Source organism: Corvus moneduloides, chromosome 7 (assembly GCF_009650955.1).
Source record: "Corvus moneduloides isolate bCorMon1 chromosome 7, bCorMon1.pri, whole genome shotgun sequence".
In the NCBI taxonomy this organism is placed as follows: Eukaryota; Metazoa; Chordata; class Aves; order Passeriformes; family Corvidae; genus Corvus; species Corvus moneduloides.
This window is the reverse complement of record NC_045482.1, coordinates 37043742-37068690: the sequence shown is the minus strand read 5'-3', so window position 1 is coordinate 37068690 and position 24949 is coordinate 37043742. Positions and strand designations below refer to the sequence as shown.

The 24949-nt window shown below is 41.8% G+C and overlaps 1 long non-coding RNA gene across 1 annotated transcript in view; it reads left to right on the top strand.

The window, feature by feature from the left end:
- LOC116446838 overlaps window positions 1-23389 on the top strand; it is a 28381-nt gene extending 4992 nt beyond the window's left edge. The window contains exons 3-8 of the long non-coding RNA XR_004241402.1: window positions 5870-6041; window positions 6851-6901; window positions 10302-11819; window positions 13555-13741; window positions 15456-15540; window positions 21601-23389. This is a non-coding gene — a long non-coding RNA (uncharacterized LOC116446838). The remainder of the gene's footprint in view (window positions 1-5869; window positions 6042-6850; window positions 6902-10301; window positions 11820-13554; window positions 13742-15455; window positions 15541-21600) is intronic.
- The last annotated feature ends 1560 nt before the right edge of the window (window positions 23390-24949 follow it).

Genomic DNA, 24949 nt, shown 5'->3' with positions numbered 1-24949 from the left:
CATGGACTGACCTCAGTCCAACCCAGTGAAGGCTCTGTCTAAAATTGCCACCAAAACCCAAAGTCCAACGAGCTGCATCACTTGGGTGAGGTGTCCTTTCCAGTTTTTCATGCCCTTTTCAGTTCCTTGTCTTCCCGAGGATAGTGGTGAGTGACTCATGGGATGAGGAATACACAGGGAATCCATTGGCACTGTAATTTTGTGCTTTTCAAAGAAACCCCTCAAGGCAAAAAGGAGGACAAATCTGAGAAGCCTTCCTACCTACATTTTGCTTCTCTGGTTTTCACTTTGTCTTGAAACATGAGGTTTAAAACCAGCTGGAATTGAGGCTGTTGGATTTATCCATTGGAATCCTGCTGGAGACATGCTCTGTGTTCATTTCCCTGTCCCTAAACCAGGAATAGTCCGAGTGTCCTCCCAAAGAATCCCCCTCTGTCAGGGTTAAACCTGCTGACGGCCGTGTGCCGCTGGTGTGGCCACACAAGTTCTAGCTGAGGACTCAGCTCGGGCTCCAGGGGATCTCCACACCGTGGAATATCAGGAAAATGTGTGATTTTCACAGGGAGAGGTGCGCTGGGAACACATGGGGTGTCATTAAACCAAACCTCTCTTGATTTCATCTGTCACCGCTAATTAAAACACAAACGCAAGGTCGCTAATTGTGTTCAGGACAATGTGGCTGGAAAAGAAAGGAAATGTGAACTGGGAGCATCCTGCGGCGCTCAGAGCCAGGAATTTATGTATTCCAGGCTGGAAGGGAGGCTTGGCTGGCGGGAAATATCAGCTCTTTCTGAGGGCGAGGGCAGTCACAGCCCCACTGTTCATTACTTTGGATGTGTCACATTTGCCAGTGTGACAAGATGTATTACGGACGAGGAGTTTTACAGATGGAGAGGAATATCCATGGAAGTTGTTTATTTGATTTTTTTCAATATTTTTATTTTTTCCTTTTCTGCACTACCCTGTCCAACCTTGGGATAATGGAATTATTTTATGCCTTTTGCACTATCATCAGGCTTTGGATGGCTGCACAAGGGCCACTGGCAACAGAATAAGATGGCTGTAAAAAAATGCAAAAAATTGGGGTAGGAAAAAAAAAAAAAAGGTACATCCAATAACTTGCCCTTAAATTTAAAAGGAACTAAATGAGGAACTTCTGGACAATTTATCTTGCTGTTTACAGATAACAAGTCACTTTGTTTTTATGTGCTCAGTCTAGTATTCCATAATTTATTTGAAAGAAGATGAGAAATAATGTAGATAAATGATGAAGTGTCAGGGTCTGACGCTCTTAAATGAAGCTATTATGGTCAAAGAGAAAACGTAAAACCTGCGGCTCATTATGAGAGCGTTCTACTTGTCAGTTAAGTGAAAAGGCCTGGAATGATTTCCAGTTTATTTGTCATTGCAGTTATTAAAGCTGTCTTTTTGGTGCCATGAAAATGAATTGAAGACTTTATTCGAAGTAAATTTGTACTAAAGCTTTCAGATGTATCTTATGTGAGTTCAGTGAGGCAAGAAAACAGCTTAAAAGCTGAAATATTACAAGAAGGCAACTACTGAAGTCCTGAAATGCACAAGAATATAAAGTCTGAGGAAGTTACACAAATAAGTGAAGTATCTCATCTCTTGGGAAATAAAGCTTAGTTTGACTATATTGTACACTTAGACAAAGAAATCAGCCCTTGTTAGTGGCAGCAAAATATTGTCTTTCACAGCCTTGTGCCTGGTGCTTACTTTTATATCAGGCTATTAATTTTGGGACCAGTTTATCAGAGAAGTGGGGATTCTCTGTTCCAGAGTACCTTCAGAAATGCAGCCTCTGAGTCAAAGAGGAGATGTGGCATCCATGGCAAGATGAGGCTTTTTATTGCCATCCTTTATGGAGAGACTCAATGATCTCAAAGGTCTTTTCAAACCCTGATGATGCTCTGGTCCCAGTGTGGTTCAAGAGCAGGCCAAAATATGGGAGATAACAGGACTGGGGAGACCCACCCAGGAGATCCCTCTCCTTAATTGAACAACCAAAGTATCACATCTGACTACGTGGGATGGGAGATACTATTGGCATTTTTATTCCTCTGGAAACTGGCTTAAAGTACTTGAACCTTGTGCAGCTGGGGGGTCACAGTGAAATGTTAGACTGAAATCCAGCCAGCCCTGCCACTGAGGTGGTCATCGACACTCCTTTTATTGCCATCCCCTCTTAAGATCGTTCCTACTGAACTGTAAATCCCCAATTTAGGTAGAGACGATTGATAAGTTTATTTTATTCCTTTCTGTTCCTCTGGATTTCCTTTCCAGCAGTCATGTTCCCCACTACCACTTCATATTTGCCAAGACAAATTAGTGCAGTTCTACTGGGCTTGGACTGTCCAAAAGGAAATTAAGAGTCTTTTTTTATTTGAAATTGAAAGCTGTAGGAGCACTAAACCGAATGCTTAACTCCAAGCTCCAGCAGTCTTAGAGCAGTATAGCTGACACTTTATTGCAGATATTACAAATGTTATGACATGTCTTCAGGGTCAAGTTAAAAACAAAAAGGGTTCCACATTCTCATCAGAAGTAATCTGTCAGTTTTGTCATCAGATATTACAGCAGCCCTCAGTAGCAGTGTCACAGTCAAGGGTTTATCAGGCTCGGTGGTAGATGTATACATACTCTGATTTCCAGGGGTTTATATCTGCAATAAAAATTCCCTCCAGGCTAAAACTTGGCATTCATAGCCCAAAGGGATTTTTTTAATTAAAAAAAAAGTATCGGTGAAGGTTTTTCTTGAATGATAAGAGCGCACAAAACCCAAATCTATTCTGCATTTTAAAAATACTTTAAATCTTTTAAACTGGCAGACTTCAAATATTTAAGCAGCCAACTCTACATAAGAGACCGTTAAAAAGGACATCCCAGGAAGGGGATAGGTGGTGGAGCAGACAAGTGCTTTGTGCTCATCACGAGTTTAAGTGGTGAGCATTTGATGAGATGTATAATTAGCCACACGTTTCTAAAGCTCTTGGTGTCTCTCTCCATTGAAACTGTGCATGAAGGAATTAGGATGTCTGATGCACAAACATAAATCACTTCTTGCTCGCCACCCCCTGACACGGTCCTGCAGGACGGGGCTGATACGGCGTAAGCTGCTCGGATCAAGGCAGCCCCTCTGACATCCATGGCACAGCTGCTCCCTGGGGAGACACAGGACTTCATTTCCTGCAGCTTTTCTCCCGTTTCCTTTATGGAAGCGACCAAAAGATTGCAGGCATGGCAGGGATCTTTAGAGGGAAAATAAGGCAAACAGAAATGTCCATGCAAATTTTGGTTGAGACCATTGACCCTGAACGCTCGTTTATCGCTCAGTGATGTTGTGGGGTTTCTCTTTGAAAAATTAGGAGCCACACATTTGATGCACAGATATTTGCGCAAAAACCTGATGAAATATCATCTCTTATCACTTTAAAAAGTCCATCTTTACTCAGGGAGTGGTGAGGCCCTGGCACAAGTTCCCTGGAAGTATCCAGGGCCAGGTTAGACAGGGGTTGGAGCAACCTGGGATAGTAGAAGGTGTCCCTGCCCATGGCAGAGCGTGGAATGGGATGGTCTTTAACCTTCAACCCAACCCTTTCTGGGATTCCATGATTTTAACCTGCACTTGGATCCCAAGCCCAAACTTTATGTGCAAATGCTTTGTGTAACAGAACGTTAAATACTGCAGGTCCCACCTGGTTTTATTTCTAACCTGTGGCTCAGGGACAGGGATAACAAACAGGGTGTGTTAAAGGGTCACCAGGGTTCTCCATAAAATCCCAGTAAAGCAGCAGAGAACAAGCACTGCTGTGTAACAGGAAAGGGGGGAACATGGCTGTGGGGCATGTTTTCTGCCTTTATATTGTAATTCATTTGACTTCCTAGGGGGAAAATAAAGGAACGTGAGGAAAGAAAACCAGCCCTGGGGGGGTTCACTGCCATGTCCAGGGGGAAATTGTCCTTAAAGAAACCTGCACGTGCTCCTTTAGTGCTCTCATGGAGGCAGAGCTAAGATTTTCCATTGGAAAATTGGATGGACTTCAAAGATGCTTCCTATTCTCCCTATCTGAATTCTCCATGTGGGAATTCAGGTTGAGTTGGCACTGCCCCTTTGCCACCAGGAGCTGCTTCTGAGAGTCACCAAGAGACTGCCAGGAAATGAGATTAGTGCCCAGGATATTCTCATTTGGGGGTGGTTTGTTGCATATTTTTATTATTTTTTTATGTCTGATGGTCGTCAACCTCCTCCACAAATTTGATGTATTCCAGGAGCCTTTGTGGGCACTGGATGTGGGTGAGCACAATTTCTTATATTTTCATTGAGCACTGTCACCTATTTCTTACCTGCCCTGTGGCACAAATTCCCCTAATTTTGGGTGACAGCTGCCTATTTCCTGCTATAAGATCCCTGGAAACACCTAATACTCCCTAAATCTTCCTGAGAAGTTTTGTGTATCAATCAGACCAGGACTGATAATGACAGGTTTGATGCCCTGTATTGGGCCATGAGACTGATGAGATGGAAGAAAGAAGAATTGTCTCAGGGGAAGCAAATGGTTTCAGTAAAGGGCCATAAATGCAAATCTAAGTACTCTTTTTACTAATGCTGCTCTATTATTACAGCTTAAAGGAAGTTCATTCAGTTAATAATTAAGCTCTTCAAGTTACTCTTAGCATGAATTTTGGTGTCAGGAATGGCCTGGAATTTGCTTTGTGATGTGGCCACGAGTGAGAAGTGACAACAGCATAAAAAAGGTGAAACTTCTGTGAAAATCACACACCAAAAAATGCCAAAATAATATACCAAAAATTACCAAAATCACACACCAAAAACCACCAGAATCCTGTGTTTTGGGAAGTTTCAGCAAGTCCGGTGTGCTGATTAAAGACAGAGAGAAGAAACAAAATCCACGTTAGATCCGGTGCCAAACAGCCACCACCGTTACCCTTTGCTTTAACAGGACAGCGTAGAGGTGATAATTATATTTCAGAGAAATTCCCTGCCTGCAAAACTCCTCCTGGCTCCAGGTGATCTTTGGCAGGCTCTCCAATTCCACAAATTCCTTGTGCTGCAATGAGAATTAAAACCCCTGTTTCCAGGTCCTCCTTGCCCAGTGGGTGCCATGGGTGGGATGTTCTGGATCAGCATCCTGGACAGCATCGGGATCCAGCTGGGGCACTGCCTCCCTCTGCAGCTGGGTTTTCCTGTGCTCTGGGCAAAGTTTATCCCCTTCCTGTTGCTTTTTCCAAACCATAGTGGTGATGGTTATCCCGCTGGGAATATCAGGATCATAACCCACAGAGGTATCAATAAAGTGCTTTGGATTTTCTGCTACAGAAATGCAAAATTTTGTTGATGATATATTTTTTCCTCCGATTTTCTTTTCTATTTAACAATTTAAATGATTAGGAATGACTTGGTGTTGTGCCCTGTTCTATCCATGCTCCTGTTTCCTCCTCCTGTGTTATCTGGGTGTTGTGGTTCTCAACTTTATCCAGTTTTCTCTTTAATCCCTGATTTAACTTGGCTCAAAACCTCTTTGTGTGTTTACGCCATGTGACTCACAGCAATTCTGTCTCACATCTCTGTGTAGAGGTAAACAGTTGTGTCTTCAGAGTGCAGAAAGAAGAAGATATTAATTTATGTTATTAATTGAAATGTATTAATTTCTGAGGCTGATTGATTTCTGCCCACCTGAGTGAATATTTTGGACCATAAACATAATGCTATTGTTGACGAAAAATATTCACATACTCTATAATTCACAGTAATTAATAAATTATCATATATTTTTATTATTGCTATAAATATAAGATCTAAAAGATTAATAAAATTTGTGTTTTCCAGGATTTTTTGCTGGATGGGGCTATGAAAATCTGGTTTTGGGGAGCTGAGCACCCACCCTCGCTGCTGTGCTCTCTGACTGATCCGAGGAATGGGAAGATTTTGGTTGAGTTCTCGTGAGCTGTGAGACCATGAGCAGTCTGACTGCACAAAATTAACAGCCCACATGCTCAGGGTCAGGATCAAGGAGAGCTTTTTATTTTATTCCATGATGTCATCAGAGAAGGGACATAACAAGTTGTTATTTTTTTAGCCCACCTAGGTGAATAAAAGCAGAATAAAATCAGAGTTGTTGTACAAGAGGAAAATGTTCCAATAGTTCAGAGTAAAAGAATAAAAATATGGGTAGAATAATAGAATATCCTGAATTGGAAGGGACTCTTAAGGATCATGGATGTCCAGCTCCTGGCCCTGCACAAGGCAGCCCCAAGAATTCCACCAACAATAAGTTCTAATAATTCTAATAACTTGTGACAGCATAATTTTGAGAGTTTTCCTACCAAAATACTTGAGGGGAAAAATATTCTGGATCTTACTGTCTAATAGATGTTCCTTAGTGTTGGCTTGCTTTGGGGACTTTGAACACCATGGGGTGGCTTTTTGGGAAGGGTGAGGAAGCTGCTCCTTCCCAGGGTAATCTCCTCTGTCTGGTCTTTCTCAGACACCCCCTCTGGTCCAGCCTTTCTCACCGATTCCATTGCCCGTGTGCACAGGCATCGTTCAAAATAGAAGGCAAAGTGCTATTTAAGAATTTCTTACCTTTGAAAGCTTGAAACTTCCTTCTCTACAGCCTTTCTTAGCATTGAAAAAATAATTAGTGACATGGACAGTGTGGTCTTATATGTGTCCCTGTGAAGTATTTTTAGGATGTAAAATACAATAATTTTTCAAAAGTTTGGAAAGCCCTAACACAAAATTTGAAGGTAATTTTCCAGGCAAAATTTCAAGACAGAATGCATCTAAAATTTCATTTTTTTCTGACAGCATTTCCATGGAGAAGGGGATTTGTATCATGGAGATAACATTGTGAAACAGGTAAATGATCTCGTTAGCGATTTCATGTAAAAATTATTTGTTATTTCAGTGCACTGAGTGGAGCCCCAGTGGCGCTGGCTGCCCTAAAAAAATGCCAAATGAATGGGGTGAACACCAGTAAAAACCAGTTCCAGAGGCGCCCATCTCACAACGACAGGAAGGAGTGAACTATAAAAATCTGTGACATTTGACTGTTGCTGATTTATCTCCAATTCAGGCTGCTTAACTTAACTTAACTTAACCACAGCCAGAGTATTTGCTCAAGCCCTGAGCTGACAAGAACAGAGCACCGGCCATTATTCCTGCCGGAGAGTCGGGGGGTTGAGCCATCCATCCTGCAATTCCTTGAATTCCCAAAGCTTTTCACGCGGCTTCCTCAAGGACAGCGCTCATGTCTCAGGCGCTGCGGTGACAGATGGGATACAACGTGTCATGTGATGGATAACGCCGGAGCCACAGCACTTAATCCTTCTAATACTAATAGCAGCATTATCATAGAGATTTATGAGAATGTCAGTTCCAAGTTCCCAGTTCCATTCATGGGTTTTTAAAACTTCAGCTGCAAAAAACATGCATCCATCCCATTAATTCTAATTATCATGGTTCATCTTCTCAGCAGTTTTGTACTCCGGAACCTTTCAGTACAAATTAACGTACCAAAAAAGTGTATTAATTAATATTTGTAGCTTTTAATTTCTGCGAGAGTGTTGTCTGGAAGCAGCTGGCAGTACAGGGCCGCTGCTATTGAATCTTTGCCAAACAAGTGCAGATGTAATTTTGTTATCTCTTGCTTAGTCATTTACGCAAATTAATTTGAACAATTAGCCTTTTACTGGTCCTTCATGAATCATGCAAAAAGGATCTGCCAAAAAATTGCTACTTGACAGAAAAGAATTGGTTAACGTTGTACATCTTCCAAAAAGGTATTAGTGTGTTTGGGATAAAGGAGAACTTCAGGAACCATCTTAGTGATTTTATTTTTCTTTTGTATGCCTTATCTATTCCACTTTACACTGTTGATTATTGCTGGGGAACAAAAATTCTGAAAGAAGAGTAAGCAGCAGGAATTTGGGAACTTTTGGATGAATACCAAATAAAAGTGAAGTTCCTTGCCTGGATATTGCCTTGAGTTCACTGCTTGCAGAGCTGTGCTGAGCTTGTACAGAGAGGAGGTTGGTGCTGAGGTCAGTCCAAAAAGAGCAGATTTACTCATTATCTGAAAAAATACCCAAATCTTTCATTTCTTTAGACATCAATGTAAAGGAAGTCTGTTACCTCACCCAAATGTCTCTCGTCTTAGTAAAAGTGGCTCCCATATAAGAGCTGAAACTTTTATTTAACTCAAGTGGAGAATGTCAACTCCTCTGTGAAGGCTGGGTTTGAATGACAGGAAGCTCAGACGTTTCATTGCTCTTTTCTTAAAGATCAAACTGATTTTTCACCAGATAATCAAACTTACCAGCAGACGGTGCCATCCAGAGATTTTGAGTAATGCTGTCAATGGAAATCTGTCTCAGTTGCTGTTATTGTAAACACCCTCTTTAATTTTTTTCCTCAACATTTTTACATACATCCTTTTAATTTAAATTGTATTGCATAAATCTGAGCTTAGTGATGGGTATTCCTAATTCTCAGCCAAACTAATTGTTACCTGTCCCTCTGATTTCACTGCTGAGAAAGTTCTTGCAATTTTGAAAGGTTCCTGGACGTGCTGTAGTGTTCTCTAGGTGAATTAAATAGAATTAATGGTTGGCAGCATCCAGAACCAAGGGATTGGGTTGACATAGTAATAATACATAGATCTATAAATAATGATAATACTGATCTATTTAAATAACACATTACAATTTGGTCCATCTGCTCACCCATCTCGACAGGACGTTGATCCCTCAGAACAGGGAAAGTTTTTCCCAGGGCAGTAACAGGACCATCCCATTTTGCCTGAAAATCTGACTGCAGCTGTGGAAACAACTTCAGAATTCAATATTTCTTTTGTGGCAATCACACTAGAGCTCAAACAAGTGCTGACTCTTCGTTAGCTGAGCCAGGCAGCCCTGTGCAAATTCCATCACTCCAGCAGGGTAAGGTAGGGGTCCCTTTCCCTCTAATTGTTTTTTCCAAGCTGCGATTTCACAGCCTGTATTGTTATTTCCATTTGTCCATTTGATTGTGGAGAGAAGAGACCAGATGTTGTGTGACAAATCATAGCTATTTGCAATCTGTTGGAATTCTTATAAATTGTACCGGGGATCATTTTCTGATAACTGATCCTGCAATCACTTGTGCACGTGCATCACTTAGAGCACGAGATGTCCTATTGAAGATTGGGGATCTATTCATGTGCCTCAATTAAACACCCACCACGGGCATTTGTGGGAATGTTTGTGGTGGGAAATACGCGGATATTTGGAACTCGCCCGTTTGATTCACCGTCGCGTCAATTTACATTTCATCAAATCCCACGTTATTGTTACACCGTAAAACTTGAAATCGGCTCATGGTTTTTATTGTAATTAGGGTATGTAGGGCTCAAAATTTGGCTGAAGTTTATCCTGCAGCAGAGTGATCCAATTTTGTTTACTAAATCGTAATTCGCAACAAATAGTTCCTTCAGGAAAGTGCATCCAGCCCAGCCTTTTTATCCATCTGTTTTTAGGGGCTGTGGCTAATCAGAGAAGTGGTCTCTCTCTGCCACACTGAGAAGAATGAAGTTAGTTCCTCTGTAATTTGAAAGTATCAGTAGTAAACTTGGCTGGAGCTTGATTAATGGTATATTAAAATCAGAGTCTTCATGGTGAGTGCTAGATAAGGAGTTTTGGGCAAATTACTTGGTTACTGGGAAACCTTTAAATTTTAATCATGGAGACACTTCAGCATCATTAGGAACTGAAAAAGACAATGGGCACTGGGAGGAAGTTATGTGAATTGATGTGCTTTTCAATCTCTTCTTCTGTGGGGCTGTTGAGTGATGCATGGGCTGCAATCGAGGATCCTCTTGCTCCCCATGCCCCTGATTGCTGTTGTTATAATTTAGTGTTATCCAGTTCTTTATGATCATGGAAATCAGATGAGTTACTTGCAAAAGATGGAAGGTTTTAGCATGAGAAGATGTGGCTTAAGGGCCTGGATTGTGTCTGCTGTTTGGCTGGATATGGGGGGAGGCTGTACCCTGTGTTTAGAACGAGTGGAAATAGCAAAACATCCTCTTTTACACACATTTATTGTTTAATGTGATAATAACACGAATCTCAAACCTACATTTACACCTCACTTTGAGATCCATCCTTGTCTAGAGAGCACGTGAATGCCTGAGCTGTGTATGGGTTCATGTATGTGGTACCTGTGATTATTTATATTTCTTATCTGTATTCATTAGCTATATATTCATCTGTATTTACAGAGACATGAGGTGCTGCAATGGCACTTTATGAGGATCCATGTGGGATGTAAACCTCTCTCCTGGCTGACAGATCCAATTTAAAGAGTGCCAATAAAACTGGTGCACTCAACACCCCACACCTGTTGGTCCTGCCTGGGGTTTTGAAGCAACTCTAAGAATGTCAGGCTCTCATCTCCAGTGTAATGGAATAGACAAAAAATGCTCAACATACTCAAAGTCACAGCAGCAAGGGCTACAAAATCCCCTAGCTTTTCCAGGGAAGCATACAATGGAATTGGGTTTGACCACTGTAATTCAAAATAACTTTTTGCCTTCTCTATTCCTGTTGGAAAACCTTTCTCCTGCCAGAAGATGTTATTTACACATATTCTTTTAATAAGTTGAATTTATTTATAGCCTGTTCATGTTGGCACCAACCTTTCCTAGCGATTTCAAGTAGTTTTATCCAAGTCTTCATTCATTTTACTGCTAAATAAGTGACTTTGTTTCTTTCTCATCACTTAAGTGAGGTTGGACTTTTTCCTGAGTATTCCATATTTTGATGACTTTTCCTCCTGCCTGTGAATAGAGTGCAGAACTAGGCAGTCCCAACATGGTGCTTGTAGAAGAGTGGGAATATTCTCCTATTTATAATGAGAATATTATTTCTTCCCCATCAGAAGATGTTCCCACCATTTGTGTTCATGGGGCTGTTGCATCAGTGATTTATGTTCAAGCATATCATGAAATCTTTGCCTTCTTCTTCCATTTCCAAAACCAGCCTCAAAAGTAGCAATTATTCACTCCTAAGTTCCTGAACTTGCAGTTTTGTGTTGCTAAATGTTATCCTACTTCTGTCATTGAAATCCCCAGATCATTTCATTTACCTGTCGTCTGATATTCCTTGGAGTCGGCACTGCCTTCCAAATTCATGTCAGGAAAAACAATGTAATTGGTGTCCTCACATCCTCTGTCAAATTAATTATCAAAATTGTTAAATAAGATCAGTTCTGACACCTGAGTAATGTAGGATTAACAGCGATTTGTCCAAAGTCACTTTGGAGTTCCGTGAAGGAAAAGGTCTAAATCCCAGTGTGTTCTCCAGAGGAACATCCATTTTCTGCCTAAAGGGAAATATGTACTCGGAAATTTTAGGCTGGGAAAAGTAGTTTACTTCTAGCAAAGACAGAACCTGCTTCAACAAAATATTTGGAGGAAAAGAAACTTCTTTTTTGCATTATTGGAGAAGCTGGTTGGGAATGGTCCTCATTCATATGGGATGCAGGAATCCCAAATCCAAGCTGCTGGCCTTAAAAAGGCACAGTAACCATCTACAAGGAGATTCTTTCCCTGGGAATATCCCATTCACCCATTCACTGGGTTTCTTGTTGATGCAGATTAGAAACATTATTAAAATGAAGGAAATTTTCATTTAGGAGGACACAATTTTCTATCCAAAATAGCCACAGGCTGGAATTCCTGCCACAGAAAACAAACTGCCAGACCAAAATGTGAGAGGAAGAGACATACCCTGGCATGGTGAGTTGTGCTTTTTTATTTTATTTTTTTTAATAGATAATGTGTACTCAGGAATTGGGAATAGTAGAACAAGTCCTAGGGGGTTATGGATTTAATGGAAAGGGATGAAGTTGTTGTGGGAACATGTTGTTTAATAAATTTTCTCTTTCAGATGTTTATTGTATGATTTATGGTGACTTAAGCTTATTATGTGCCCCTTTTTAATTTACCATGTAATGATTGTGCATATGTGTATAGCCAATTAATACGTCCAGAACAGATAAAAACACTGGGAAAAGGCCCCTCTGATGAACCAATTCACCTTTGTTTATAGTGCAAGACTTAAATTTCACCAGTATCAGGTCATTCCATATCTCTGTATCTACAGAATATGGAAATATGGAATGTGAAGAACATATTTCACAAATATTTTTGAAGTTCAGGATTTTAAAGGTGGCACTGTGTCATTTACAGGGAGTTTTGGATCTCACACACCTCGTTTTATGCTTGCAGAGCCCAGTGGTGAGCTGAGAACCAGAGACAAATCTGAGGCCTCTAAAAATGCAATGTTTATCTATATGTGGTTTAGATTTGCCTTATCAGCCTTGCAGAAGAGGAGTGTCTGTGGGACAGGCTCGGGTTATTTATCAGCTTCAAAATGTTCATAAAGATGTCTGAAAAGCTGAAAAGAGAGTCTGTGTGGGGGGGATGTTCAGCAGCTGTAGGAGGGGCTGGAATTCTGCCTGGTGGGAAGGCCTGGAATCAAGGGCCAGTACATGGCATTACATGGGGTCCCTTCCCAAAGCCACCTCTCTTTTTATAATCATGGCAATTCAGAGCTTATCCTTCCCTTCCCTTCCCTTCCCTTCCCTTCCCTTCCCTTCCCTTCCCTTCCCTTCCCTTCCCTTCCCTTCCCTTCCCTTCCCTTCCCTTCCCTTCCCTTCCCTTCCCTTCCCTTCCCTTCCCTTCCCTTCCCTTCCCTTCCCTTCCCTTCCCTTCCCTTCCCTTCCCTTCCCTTCCCTTCCCTTCCCTTCCCTTCCCTTCCCTTCCCTTCCCTTCCCTTCCCTTCCCGTCCCTTCCCTTCCCTTCCCTTCCCTTCCCTTCCCTTCCCTTCCCTTCCCTTCCCTTCCCTTCCCTTCCCTTCCCTCATTACTATTATTATTAATAATAACGTTATCATAATTGATTTCAATTATTAATCTGGTCTTATCTAACCCGCAGGTTTCTCCAGTTCTCCTCCCCATCCCACAGAGGGAGGGAGCAGGTGGCTGTGTGGGATTTAGTTGCTGGCTGAGTTGAAGCCACGACAATCTCTTTCTCTCTCAATTTTTTTGTCTTCCTTTGTCACCTCCTCCATGGGAGAGGAGAGAAATCAGGAAAAAGAAAATCTGATTAAAGATCCATCACAAATTAATGAACAAAAGTGCAATCCTGGCACTTCATGCTAGAATGGAACATTTTAAAAAATCACGAAGTGAGACATAAGAACACTAGAAAAGTTTGGATTGGGGCATAAAAATTCTTTGGAAGGCTGTGTGCTAATCAACAGCAAATGTAAGAATCCCTCAGGCTGAAAGGGCAGTGAGTGACTGTATTTTTTACATTGGAGTTTTTCAATCAGCATTTTCGGAGTGTGGCTTCTCATTATGATAATGATGATGGGATTAATTATCACCATGAGAACAAGTGATAATGGCTCTTTGAACTGTGTTTGTCACCACATGACACAGGCTATTGCTTGTTTTTACATTCCCAGAACGTGTGGGCATGGAGAGGTGCTGGCTTTGGCTCTGGAAAAGGGCCCAGCTGGGCAGGAGATGTCACAGGAGGACAAGCAGCAACCTGGCAGCTTCCTTACCTGGTTGCATTGGGATATCACCAGGAAAACAATTGGAATTAGTCCTTGGGATTAATGTTCAGCTGCAGCAGGTGATTTAAACGTGGTAAGTGTAAATATGTGCTTGCTTTCTAAGAAATAATGTTGTCATATCAGCCAAATTTCCAAAATTGATAAAACAATTGTCAGATTTAGAAAGTTTGTTTCAGCCTGTGCTGGAGGGGGAACATAAATCAGAGTGGTGGGAAAAGTGAGGCAACCGAGGGCACTTTTCATCCCAGGAATAAATCCATGAATCCCAGAACATTTCCCTGCAGCAGGAGCAGTGTGGGGTGGCTGGCAGAGCAAAACACTGACAATATTCAGTATTTTCCATTAGTGAGCTGTGCCCAGTGAATATTTTAGAGTAATATTTAATTAGAGAATGAAAATATAAAGAGATATAGTGGGCCATAACTGAGAGTTATTGGGAATTGGAAATGTATGATGTAATCTGGTCATAGCATGGGATGTCCATCTTTACAACCAAACTGTTCCTAAGTCACAGCATGGATAATTCTGGAAAAAAGGAAGCTTCTGACTCCTGCATACACTTGATAAAGTTGTTGTCAAAAAGATTACTTGGATTTTTTTTTAAAATGAAGTTTAAGCATTTATCTGCTGCTTATGTGACTTCCAGAAGCCATTTTTTGTCTGAAGACCTCACTATTTGTTGCAATTTGTTTTCATATGAATGGTTACCCATGTGGAAGAATGTGCTCTGGAAGTTTTTCCTTGTAATTAAATTGATTCAGGGGACATGTAAGCAGCTCCTGGTGCTCTTTAACTTCTCTTACTTTAGTAACTAATTAATGTACAACTGACACACACGTACTCAGCTTTCATAATGTTATCTGATTAATAAGCAATAACGACCTCAGTAAATCAAAATTAAATGCCTACTTATGGCAGTGAGTTTAGAACCCTCCTGCCTAGAGACTTTCCATTGATTGATTCATTAAATATTTCATTGACAGATGAAAAGAAGAGGAAAGAATCCTCGTGAGCAGCTTTGCCTTTTGTTTTATAGGGAAAGCTTTATACCGTTGGTTCACTGAAGAAGTAAAAGTTCTGCAAAGGGTCTTGGGTGGCTGAAAAACCAGCAGTGGGCAGGGATGGGTTGTGCTGGAGAGGGAAAGAGGGATCCCAGAGCAATATATCACTCTCTGAATTTACGAGCCCATTTTTTGGATAATTATTGCCCTGCTGGAGCTGCCCAAAGTCCTGCTGGTGGTTTCATGAAAGGGACTGGAAGCTTGATGAAGGGCAAGGGAATAAAATATCTCCAAGAAGTTGGAAGAAGAGAGGGGCAGCCTTCTTCTGCAAAGGCAAATGCTTCTGGAGAAGAAATGTAAGCACTTAATTCCCAACAAAATTCACTAAATCCTGCTTTCCCCATGGACCTCCCAGTCAGCAGCATCAAATGAGATGACAACTCTCGGTTTTAAGTCACAGATGAAAGTTCAGAAAAGAAGCACTTCTCAAACTGTTCTTTCTAGGGGGAAGCTTTCCCTTCCAGCTATACCAGACTATTCTGGCTACTTCCTGATGCTTAACGAAAAATGGACTTGTTCTTTAATAAAGACGTTGTTTTCTGGTGCAAAGAAACCAGTCCCAAGGGAGAGATACATATTCAGGATTATATTATTATTTTTTAGTACTACATTTCTCATGAACTTGCAGACGTACAGCCAGGTTCACCACTTAAGAACTAAATTTGTCACTCAGAGATTTTTCATAAGTTCCCATTCCCATTTTTTTGCCATTTTATTCTCATTAAGTTGCACGAAGTGTTGGTTACACCAAGATACCTCGAAGAATGAAGGCCAAATGTGCAGCATGATCAGTTCATGGAGCTGTAGGCAGGTGAGTGAAGGAGTGTGTGGGATTGGGAAGGCAGAGGGTTAATAGTGTATCTTACTTCAGGAATAGAAATGGTTTCACAGAGAAAATGAGAAGTAATTACATGAAAATAGATAGTTCTTTGTGTTTCAAATGTAGCAAGTTAGAAAAAAATTTAATTTTTTTTTTTTTGCTGGTCTGGTTTTTAATGTTTCTTTGACTTGGCACTTATTTACAGTCTGCTTTCTATCTTCAGTTTTTTACCTGGTGTTGAAGGCTATTCATTAGGAAATAAAGTAAAATCAGTGAAATAGAATATGCAAATTGCATTTCAGTTCAGAGTAGCTTCTGCTTACGGTAAACTTTTGTATAATAAAATGTTTTGGCTCTGAGCTTACTTCTACACTAAGGAGTTTTTTGGCTGTAAAAAAAGCTGTTCTGAGGACCAGAATCTAACACAAAGATTATTTTTTTTTACTATATGGTGAAACTTTATCTTTTTGTCGCTGCGTTAACCTGAAAACCATAAAGATACATCTTCCTTTTCCTTTAAACTTCTTTTCCCAGTGGTTCCTTTTTAACTCATTCCTATAACAGTCTGTTTTAAGCAACACCAGTGACAGCAAAACCTATGAGGGTTTTCAAATTCAATAACCAGGCCTGGAAAGGAGGCATCCCTCATCTCAGCTTCAGCTGAGTAACTGCAGATCCTTAACATTACCCTCTACACTGGAGGTCTTCAGAGCCATCAATCTGCTGGAAATGTGCTGACAGCTCCGAGCGGTTCCGCGGTGTCTGAGCCACGCTGTGCTGCTCCAGGAGCTCTGAGATCACTGCAGAGCCATGACTGACGAGCACAGGGGTGAGGATGCTGCCCCTGCAGCATTGAACACACGTGTTGGGCAGCTCTGGGCACGTGTGAGAGCTCTGGGGGGATGGCACAGCTTTGGTCCTTCTCCTCTTCTCCCCAAGGCTGGGAAATGCTGGCGGGAGGGTGGAATTGTAAGTGTGTGAGGAAAATGGGAATGGTTTTTAAGGCTTTGTAGAATATAACTGAGATTCAAACTTGTGCATCCTCTACCTCATCCTCCTACATCCCCAAAACACCCTTCTGCAGTCTCACTTTCCTGATGTGGAAATCGCAGGATCGTTGAGGTTGGGAAAGAGCTCCAAGGTCATGGAGTCCAAGCTGTGCCCGGTGCCCACCTTGTCCCCAGCCCAGAGCACTGAGTGCCATGTCCAGGCATTCCTTGCACACTTCCAGGGATGGGCACTCCAAACCTCCCTGGGCAGCCCCCGGCAATGTTTCGCAACCCTTTCCTTGTAGAAATTCCTTCTGGAGATGGTTGTTCTGTGGGTTGTCTCTGGGTCTTGCATTGGCCAAAACAGAGCTGTGAGTCCTCAGCAGGACATTTTCTGTGTCATCTCTGCCTTTGCCTTCCTCTTGAGCAGGTTTCTGCCCGGCTCACAGACCACCTGCAAAGACACAGGAATTATTTTGGAATCAAGTATTCATATAACAAAAATGAAGCTTCCCTGTTTTTCAGTTTGGACGATCTTTCATTGTTTCTTGAAATTAGTTTTTAACCGTATGTACAATAATTGTAACGATACAATCATTGCAATAACTTATAACAATGTTACAATAATTTCCTCATATAACATTTCTATTTTTAACGATGCCAAAGGAAGCTGAGTACACACAGTAGGGAGATTATATGAATATATCGGGATTGTTGATGTGTCCCATTTATTCCTGGACCTGATGAATGTTTCCCTTGCAAATATGTGAAGGGGATGCATCCTGATATTTCGTACAGTACAGACCAAAGCCAGGAGCTTAAGGCTTTGTGAATCAGTTAAATACCCAAAGAGCATCAAAATGTAGTGGGAATTGGGTCTTTAAACCCCTTCAGCTACAGTCTTCTGCCTGAAGAATTCCACCACAAACCAATGGTTTCTGCCAAGTAGGAATAATTCTTAGGTTCAGTACAGAGACCTCTCCTCTCCTCTCCTTTTTTCCTTCCCCCTTTTTTGCTTTCTGTCTCCTCTGCCTTTGATGTCTTTACTTTGCCTGGTCACAAAACACAGTTTTATTTCCACCTGCCCTGTACCACTGTCCTGCTCCAGCAATTCTGGGCCACACTCCGCCTGCCTTAGGCCTGGAGCCGCTCCCATTCCCTCTGTGTGAGCCAAGGATGATTCTCTGCCCTCTGTGCAAGGTCGGGCGGCCGCTGAGTGGCTCTGAGATGCTAATGCCATTCTCCAGCTCAGTGGAGCTGCTCCACCAGCAGCCCTGATGAGTGAGAGACACGGTGGCACTGCAGCAAGGCTGGTGCTGACCCCAGCCTCTGGTTGCTGCTCTGCCATACCTTTGGGCAAAGCTGCTCAACCGCATCGCAAACGACTCGCCCCAAGGCTGGAGCACTCACTGTTCGCTGCATACTCCTCTCTAATGCTCGATTTTTTCTTCCTTGAGAAAAGATTAAAGAAGAGAATTACATTGGAACTGGTGGAGGCATGATCCATGCTCCCTTGATTATATGGAAACATTAAAATATCATCAGCATGTTAATTTTATCAACTGAACTGGATGAGATTTATTCCTCTCTCTTATCTATTGCATTAGGCTGGAAATACAATTTATTCTGATGGTGGGAATGTCAGACAGAGAGACCAAAAACATCTGGACATCTTAATATGAGACAAATTTTCTAGGATGTACATTGACCCTTTAAAATTAATTCTGCTAATAAAGAGGCAGGAATTTCATGGCCTATTCATCTTTCCAAATCGAGCCCCAGTTCTTTATGGGGGTAAAACAGGTGGGAGCAGTGAAGGTTCCTTTGAGGGCTTGTGGTTCTCATGTCTTTTGTTGCATATTTGAGAATCAAATACAATAGGTTAAATACGAATATAAATATAAACTACACAGCATCATATAAAACCCAGCCATTGCAAACTACAGGATTAATAAAAATCACTGAAAATTCTCCTGGGAAAACAACGTATCTTAAACATTCTCCAGGTCTGCATTGCTGGATTTTCTTTCTAAACGTATAAAATCGTTATTAATTAAAAGCAGCCGTAAAGAAACCACTCAAAAAATCAACTCCTTGCTCATTGAAAGGTAGTTTTCATTTAAAAAAAATATCCTGTATCATAGGATGTAGATTATCCCAGAATCTTCTCAGCCTGTGGAGGAGGGTGGGTGACATTTCTCCTCTGATATTTGGGGTCCTTGTCCTGGGAAGCACACGGAAGCAAAGACGCACCTGCGGCTCTGTGCCCGCCTGGCACCCTCCGATTCCCATTTTCCTGGGAGCACAGAGGAGGAAAGCTGAGCAGTGAGCTCTAATTCAGTACTTCCCTTTCAGCCTGCTCCGGGTTGGCTGCATTTTCATGTGGCTTCCCCTGGAAGTTCCAGGCTCGCCCGTAGCAATAACCTGATAATTGTTCTGGGAAGAGACTCAGCGCTGCTATCTTATGTACAAGTAAACAGGCATCTATAAGATTAAGAATTATAAGACAGGGCTTTGACACAACCATCAGTTATGCCAGATGCAAATAATTTATTCTTTGTCAGTTCAAATACACAGCCTTGTTTGGATGGCTGAAATTTATACTGGCACCAGAATGCAGCACGATGTTATTTCAGCGGGGTGTCGGAACCGCAGAGATGCAGCCCAGATGACCCAAAAAGAGGGAGGAAAATGTTATTTATACTTTCTGAGGGTAACTCATCATTGTGATGTGGTAATAGGTGACGTAATAACTTCTCCTTGTTGTGTGATGATATGTGGGCAGGCCCTGGCACAGGGTGTCCAGAGAAGCTGTGGTTGCTCCTGGACCCCTGGAAGTGTCCAAGGCCAGGCTGGACGGGGCTTGGAGCCACCTGGGATGGTGGAAGGTGTTGGGGGTGGCAGGAGATGAGCTTTAAGATCCCTTCCACCCCAAACCATTCTGTTATTCTATGATTCTGCATATCCTCCTTGACATGGAATCGTGGAATTGTTTAGACTGGAAAGAACTCTCCCTACCAAGGTCCTAAACTGTTCAGGTTTTCCAAAGGAAAGCAAAGTGTGTAGAGAAGGAGCCTGAGTGAAATTGAACTGCAGTTCTGCCAAGGTGAAGCTGGGTTCGTGCTCAGCTTGCTCAGGATGCTCAGAGGGTGCTCAGGCATTTCCTTAGCTTTGGAAGCTGGAGGTACGGAGATGTTCAGCCAGGATTTATCCGCTGGTGAGGCACCTCCAGCGCTGGGGTCATTTCTGGGCCCCTTCTAACAAGAAGGACACTGAGGGGCTGGAGCATATCCAGGAAAGGGAACGCAGCTGGGAACGGCCTGGAGCCCCAGGAGCGGCTGAGGGAGCTGGGAAGGGGCTGGAGAATTCCTGAGGGAACTGGGAAAGGGGCTCAGCCTGGAGCAAAGGAGGCTCAGGGGGGCCCTTGTGGCTCTGCACAAGTCCCTGACAGGAGGGGGCAGCCGGGGGGGTCGGGCTCTGCTGGCAGGGAACAGGGACAGGAGGAGAGGGAACGGCCTCAGGCTGGGCCAGGGGAGGGTTGGGTTGGACAGCAGCAGGAATTTCTCCATGGAAAGGGTGCTCAGGCACTGGAAAGAGCTGCCCAGGGAGGTTTAGCGTCCCCATCCCTGGAGGTGTCCAAGGAATTCTTGGATGTGACACTCAGTGCTCTGAGCTGTTGACAAGGTGGGAATTGGGCACAGGCTGGACTCCATGGTCTTGGAGAGCTTTTCTAACCTGAAAGATTCCATGATTCTGTGAACCACTTTGTGCACAGTAAAGTCAGACACATCTCCAGGATTATTTGGCACCATAAACATTGAGTTAAAGTTTGGTGAGACAGTCAAATAATTTTTTTCCCCTGCCATCAGCTGAGAATTCTGCTCATTTTGTAGGACTTCAGCTCACAAGGATTTACTGGACAACAGAAAAAGTGGAATTTGAGCCACACATCCTAAGCAGAGTTCATAACAGCCCCCATTTTAAATAACAAAACCAGCAGTGACAGTGATATATGGCTTTTTTTATGAGACCTGATAACTGATGGATATGTGATCTTATAAATGCTTAGACAAACTAATGCACATAATTATATTTTCCATTTGAAGTCTATTGCTCGGCATTCTAATACAATATCATTAGTCGGAATGGCCACAATGATACAGCTTGGGCAGTTTGTCACAGTAATTACGGGGTGATTATTTTTGACTGGAATAAAGATTTCAGTTTTAGTATGGTAGAAAGCATAATCACAAATTAGAAACAGTCTCAGAATAAAGAAATATCAGGGAGAGGGACTTTAAATATGGATTACAGTGCAATTCTAAAACAATTTCTTTAAAGAAGTGCACTCATTTGGCTGAAAGTGGGACTACTTTTAGGTTCATAGCAAGTTCCTTCCCAAAAGGATGACAATTACCTAATTAACAGCTCCTGTGTGTAAGGTTTTTGTAAAAGGGAAAATCTGGGCATTGTAAGGAAGGCTTGACTTGTAATTTACATAACTGCTAAAACGGGCTTTGTTTTTTCAGTCGACTCAAAAATACATCATTTGTCTTCACCGTGTTCAGGAGGGTTGATTAAAGTAGACACTGTCCTCACATCTGTATTGAAAACTGTATTAATCAATTGATTAATCACGAGGCATTAATCAAAATCTTCCTTAAGTGTTTTACTTTTGGAGCAGCTCTTAGTATTTCCTATCAGATTCCTTTTAAGGTGTCCATTATAAAGATTAAATTTGGGTGGTAAATATTGAGGGGTTGAAGCACACGTGGCTTTCCCCTTGAAGGTCACAGCCATTGCTCATTAGTGTTACTTTTAATGGGATAAGAAGCAAAAGTTTTTAATATGTGACTACACCAATTAATCAAACCCACATTTGATTTCCTTTCCAGTAAGCAGAAATTTCTGGTGGTGTAAAAACTTTGAATACTTCAGGCTATGCTTAAAAATATTCCAAGAATTTAAGGAATTTAAGCCGTACGTGCAGATATAATGAACTGATGCTCTAATTATAACTGCTGGTTTTTAAATATTCTGCTTTACAAATATTGATTTTAAGGTATCCTGGACAGTTTTCATGAAGGTTATATTTAAATAATCTAATTTTCCCATGGAGTGAATGAATGCCAAACTTCAGACCACTGTCATGAAGCTTCTTAGAAGTTATATTTGAGTACTTAGTGAATTCAAGTGAGCCAAAGAGGACCTTTACAAGGAAGCTGATCATCTGAGCATTCTGCTCTGTTTTTGCTCGTTCCTGTTTGTTTTTTCAGTCTGAAGCATTAAACACCAGCGCTCCAGCAAATGTACTTTTGGAAGCATCAATCCAGCACAAAAGAACACCACTGATTACAAATCTCTCCGAGTGCAGGCAAATGTCTCTTCATCTCCCAATCCCTCTGTAAGTGATTCTTTAAGAGAGATTTGCTGATTCCTCGTTGTGGCTGCTCTCATGACAGACTGGAAATACCTATTTTCCTACTGACTGCTTTTTCTACTGGGGGAAAAAAAAATTTGTAGGGGAAACACCAAACCCAAGCATATGTTATTTGTATTTATTTGGATTTTAAAGTACACCAAAAAAATGTGCGTTTGGCATCCCCATCACCTCTGGCAAAAGTTTAAAGAAACAAGAAATCAAAGCAGCGCAAATTAAATCCTGCAGCCACTTCCCTTTGCCTGAAGAAGCTGCCTTAAAAAATTTCCAGTGCTTTTCTAGGTAGTCCTGTATGTAGAGATTGCCAGCTACTGATTTTATAGTGCTCCTAAGCACTCGTTTTTAGGGGATGGGTTCAAAGTGAACAAAGTACAGACAGAGCTCTATTAAATCTCTTATATTAAGGGGTATTTAATGATTTGAACAGCAGCAGCCCCTGAGGCTGGGCAGCCTCAGGACCCCCTTGTGCTGCTGACTCTAAAGAGGGGCCCTGAAAATTGGCAGGCAAAGGAACCCAGGAGATCCTCAGGAAGTTTATCCCAACCCAGGGATGGGACATCAGCAGGAGGAGTGGGATTGGGAATGTCTGAATGGAGGCAGAGCTTTTAGAACAGCCTTTCTCATCAGATGATGATGTTATACAGCAGTAGAGTTATTCTGCCTTTAAAGCCATTAAAATCCATGAAAAATTTTGTGTGCCTTTAAAAATGATGCTGGGCTGCTTGTCCTGTAATGATGTGGAAGAGAAACTTGTGCTCTAAATCTTGAAGCAATCAACAATTTGGAAATAAATTCAAACCTGAGTGGCTCTTCCACAGCTGAAAAAAACCTGCTTAGGTTTTGCTCTGGGTGGTGGAGGTTGGTTGCCTTCAGCAGGAAAGGGAATGCAATCTGCACAATTCCCATTAGTCCTTCCTCCTGCAAAGAGATCCCAATAATATTTCCGTGGTGCGTTAGTTTGGGGCCGATCATCTTTATCTTGAGCTGCTGTGGCAGCATTGGGAAAAGTGGGATGGGGTTTAGAAATTCCTGCTGGGTGATTTATCCCTAGAGCACCTTCCTTTTTAACAGAATTATGTTCACCAGTCCCTCAGTTTGGGTCATGGAGAACACTCATCCCGTGACACTGATCCCATGACGCTGATGTGGTGGATTTATCGGTGGTTTGTTACCACTGATGGCTTTTTGTTGCTGTTTTGGTTTTCTTTTTATTTTATGGAAATATGGGCCAGAGAAAGAAAATATTGAAATATGTGAATTATAAGATATATGATATAAAATACATACTAAAAATATAATAATAATAATATAAAGGATTATTGATTCACAAAATCCTAAATGGTTTGGGTTGGAAGGCACCATAAAGCTCATCTTGTCCCACCCCTGCCAAGGGCAGGGACAACTTCCACTATCCCAGCTTGCCCCAAACCCTGTCCAACCTTGCCTTAAACACTTGGAAAATAAAATATTTAATGTTTAGTACTTAATATTACAATTATATGTAATAGTTATTATAAATATTGGTAAATTAAGCATTTTATTATATTCACAAAAATAAAAATACAATGTGGAAAATATATAATATAATTAAAATTATTATCATTTGTCTGTAGCACCACCAGGCTGTTTGGTGTGAGATCTTTCTCTGAACATTGAAAATATATTTCTGTGGGTTTTAAGAAGATGAAATTTATCTAAAATTTTGTTCTGAATTAAATTTTTATGTTTTGCCATGGATTATATTCCTTTCCTTTCCTTTCCTTTCCTTTCCTTTCCTTTCCTTTCCTTTCCTTTCCTTTCCTTTCCTTTCCTTTCCTTTCCTTTCCTTTCCTTTCCTTTCCTTTCCTTTCCTTTCCTTTCCTTTCCTTTCCTTTCCTTTCCTTTCCTTTCCTTTCCTTTCCTTTCCTTTCCTTTCCTTTCCTTTCCTTTCCTTTCCTTTCCTTTCCTTTCCTTTCCTTTCCTTTCCTTTCCTTTCCTTTCCTTTCCTTTCCTTTCCTTTCCTTTCCTTTCCTTTCCTTTCCTTTCCTTTCCTTTCCTTTCCTTTCCTTCTCTTCTATCACACCATGGCCTAAAAATTTCCGGATGATCTTGTAACTTTAACAACATTTGTGCGATATCCTGTATGACTGGAACATTAAAATCCATTGCCATTACCTGTTGAATTAAAAGAAAAGGGTGAAGAAAAAAGAAAGAGGTGGGGATGAAATGGAAAAATGTGCTGTGTGTGAGACAGTATCTGTGTAAACTGAATATTTTCACATTGCCAGGTGACTTCCATCCAGGAATCTTTAAGGCAGCAGGTGAGGAGCTCCAGGAGCTGCTCTGGATATTTTTTAAGGTATCTTGAACGTGGTGTTTGAAAGCGTTTCTGTAAGCCAAGGACAAGGCTCTGTCTGCAAGCAGAGAGCGCAGGCTGGGGACACAGGGACCTCCAGCCTCCTGGATCCATGGGAGCCCTCTCCAGAAGCTCACTGCAATCCCAGAATTACAAAGGGAGGATCTCCTGGAGCTGTGCTGGGAGGGCTCCAGGCTGCTCTTTCATTTCCAGTGCCTGCAGTTCAAGGAGGAACATGAACTGGCTGACGGGAGTTCCCAGGATGGCTGCAAGTGGGAGCAGCTCTGATGGAAAAGGAGCCTTAGGAGGGGAGGTTTGGGGTCAGCCTCCAGTCCCTGACAATGTGGGGGTGACCCCCTCGGAGCTGCTTTGGAATGGGAACAGGCTGACTGCTCTTTTTTTGACCTGGCAAGCAGTAGTATTTGGAAGCTGAGGTTAGGCCGCGCCAGCCTGGGACTGAGATTCACTTTTCCTGCAGAAAGGCAACTGAAGTCAGGATGAGATGACTGAGCTGTGGTGGATGCCCTGTCCTTCACAGCCTAAACAAGAGCTTAGTTTGGGGTTTTTGAAAGTATATATGTTTAGTTCAGTTTGTACAGAACAGCCTGAGGCTGGTGTTTCCAGAGAGCTGAGTGT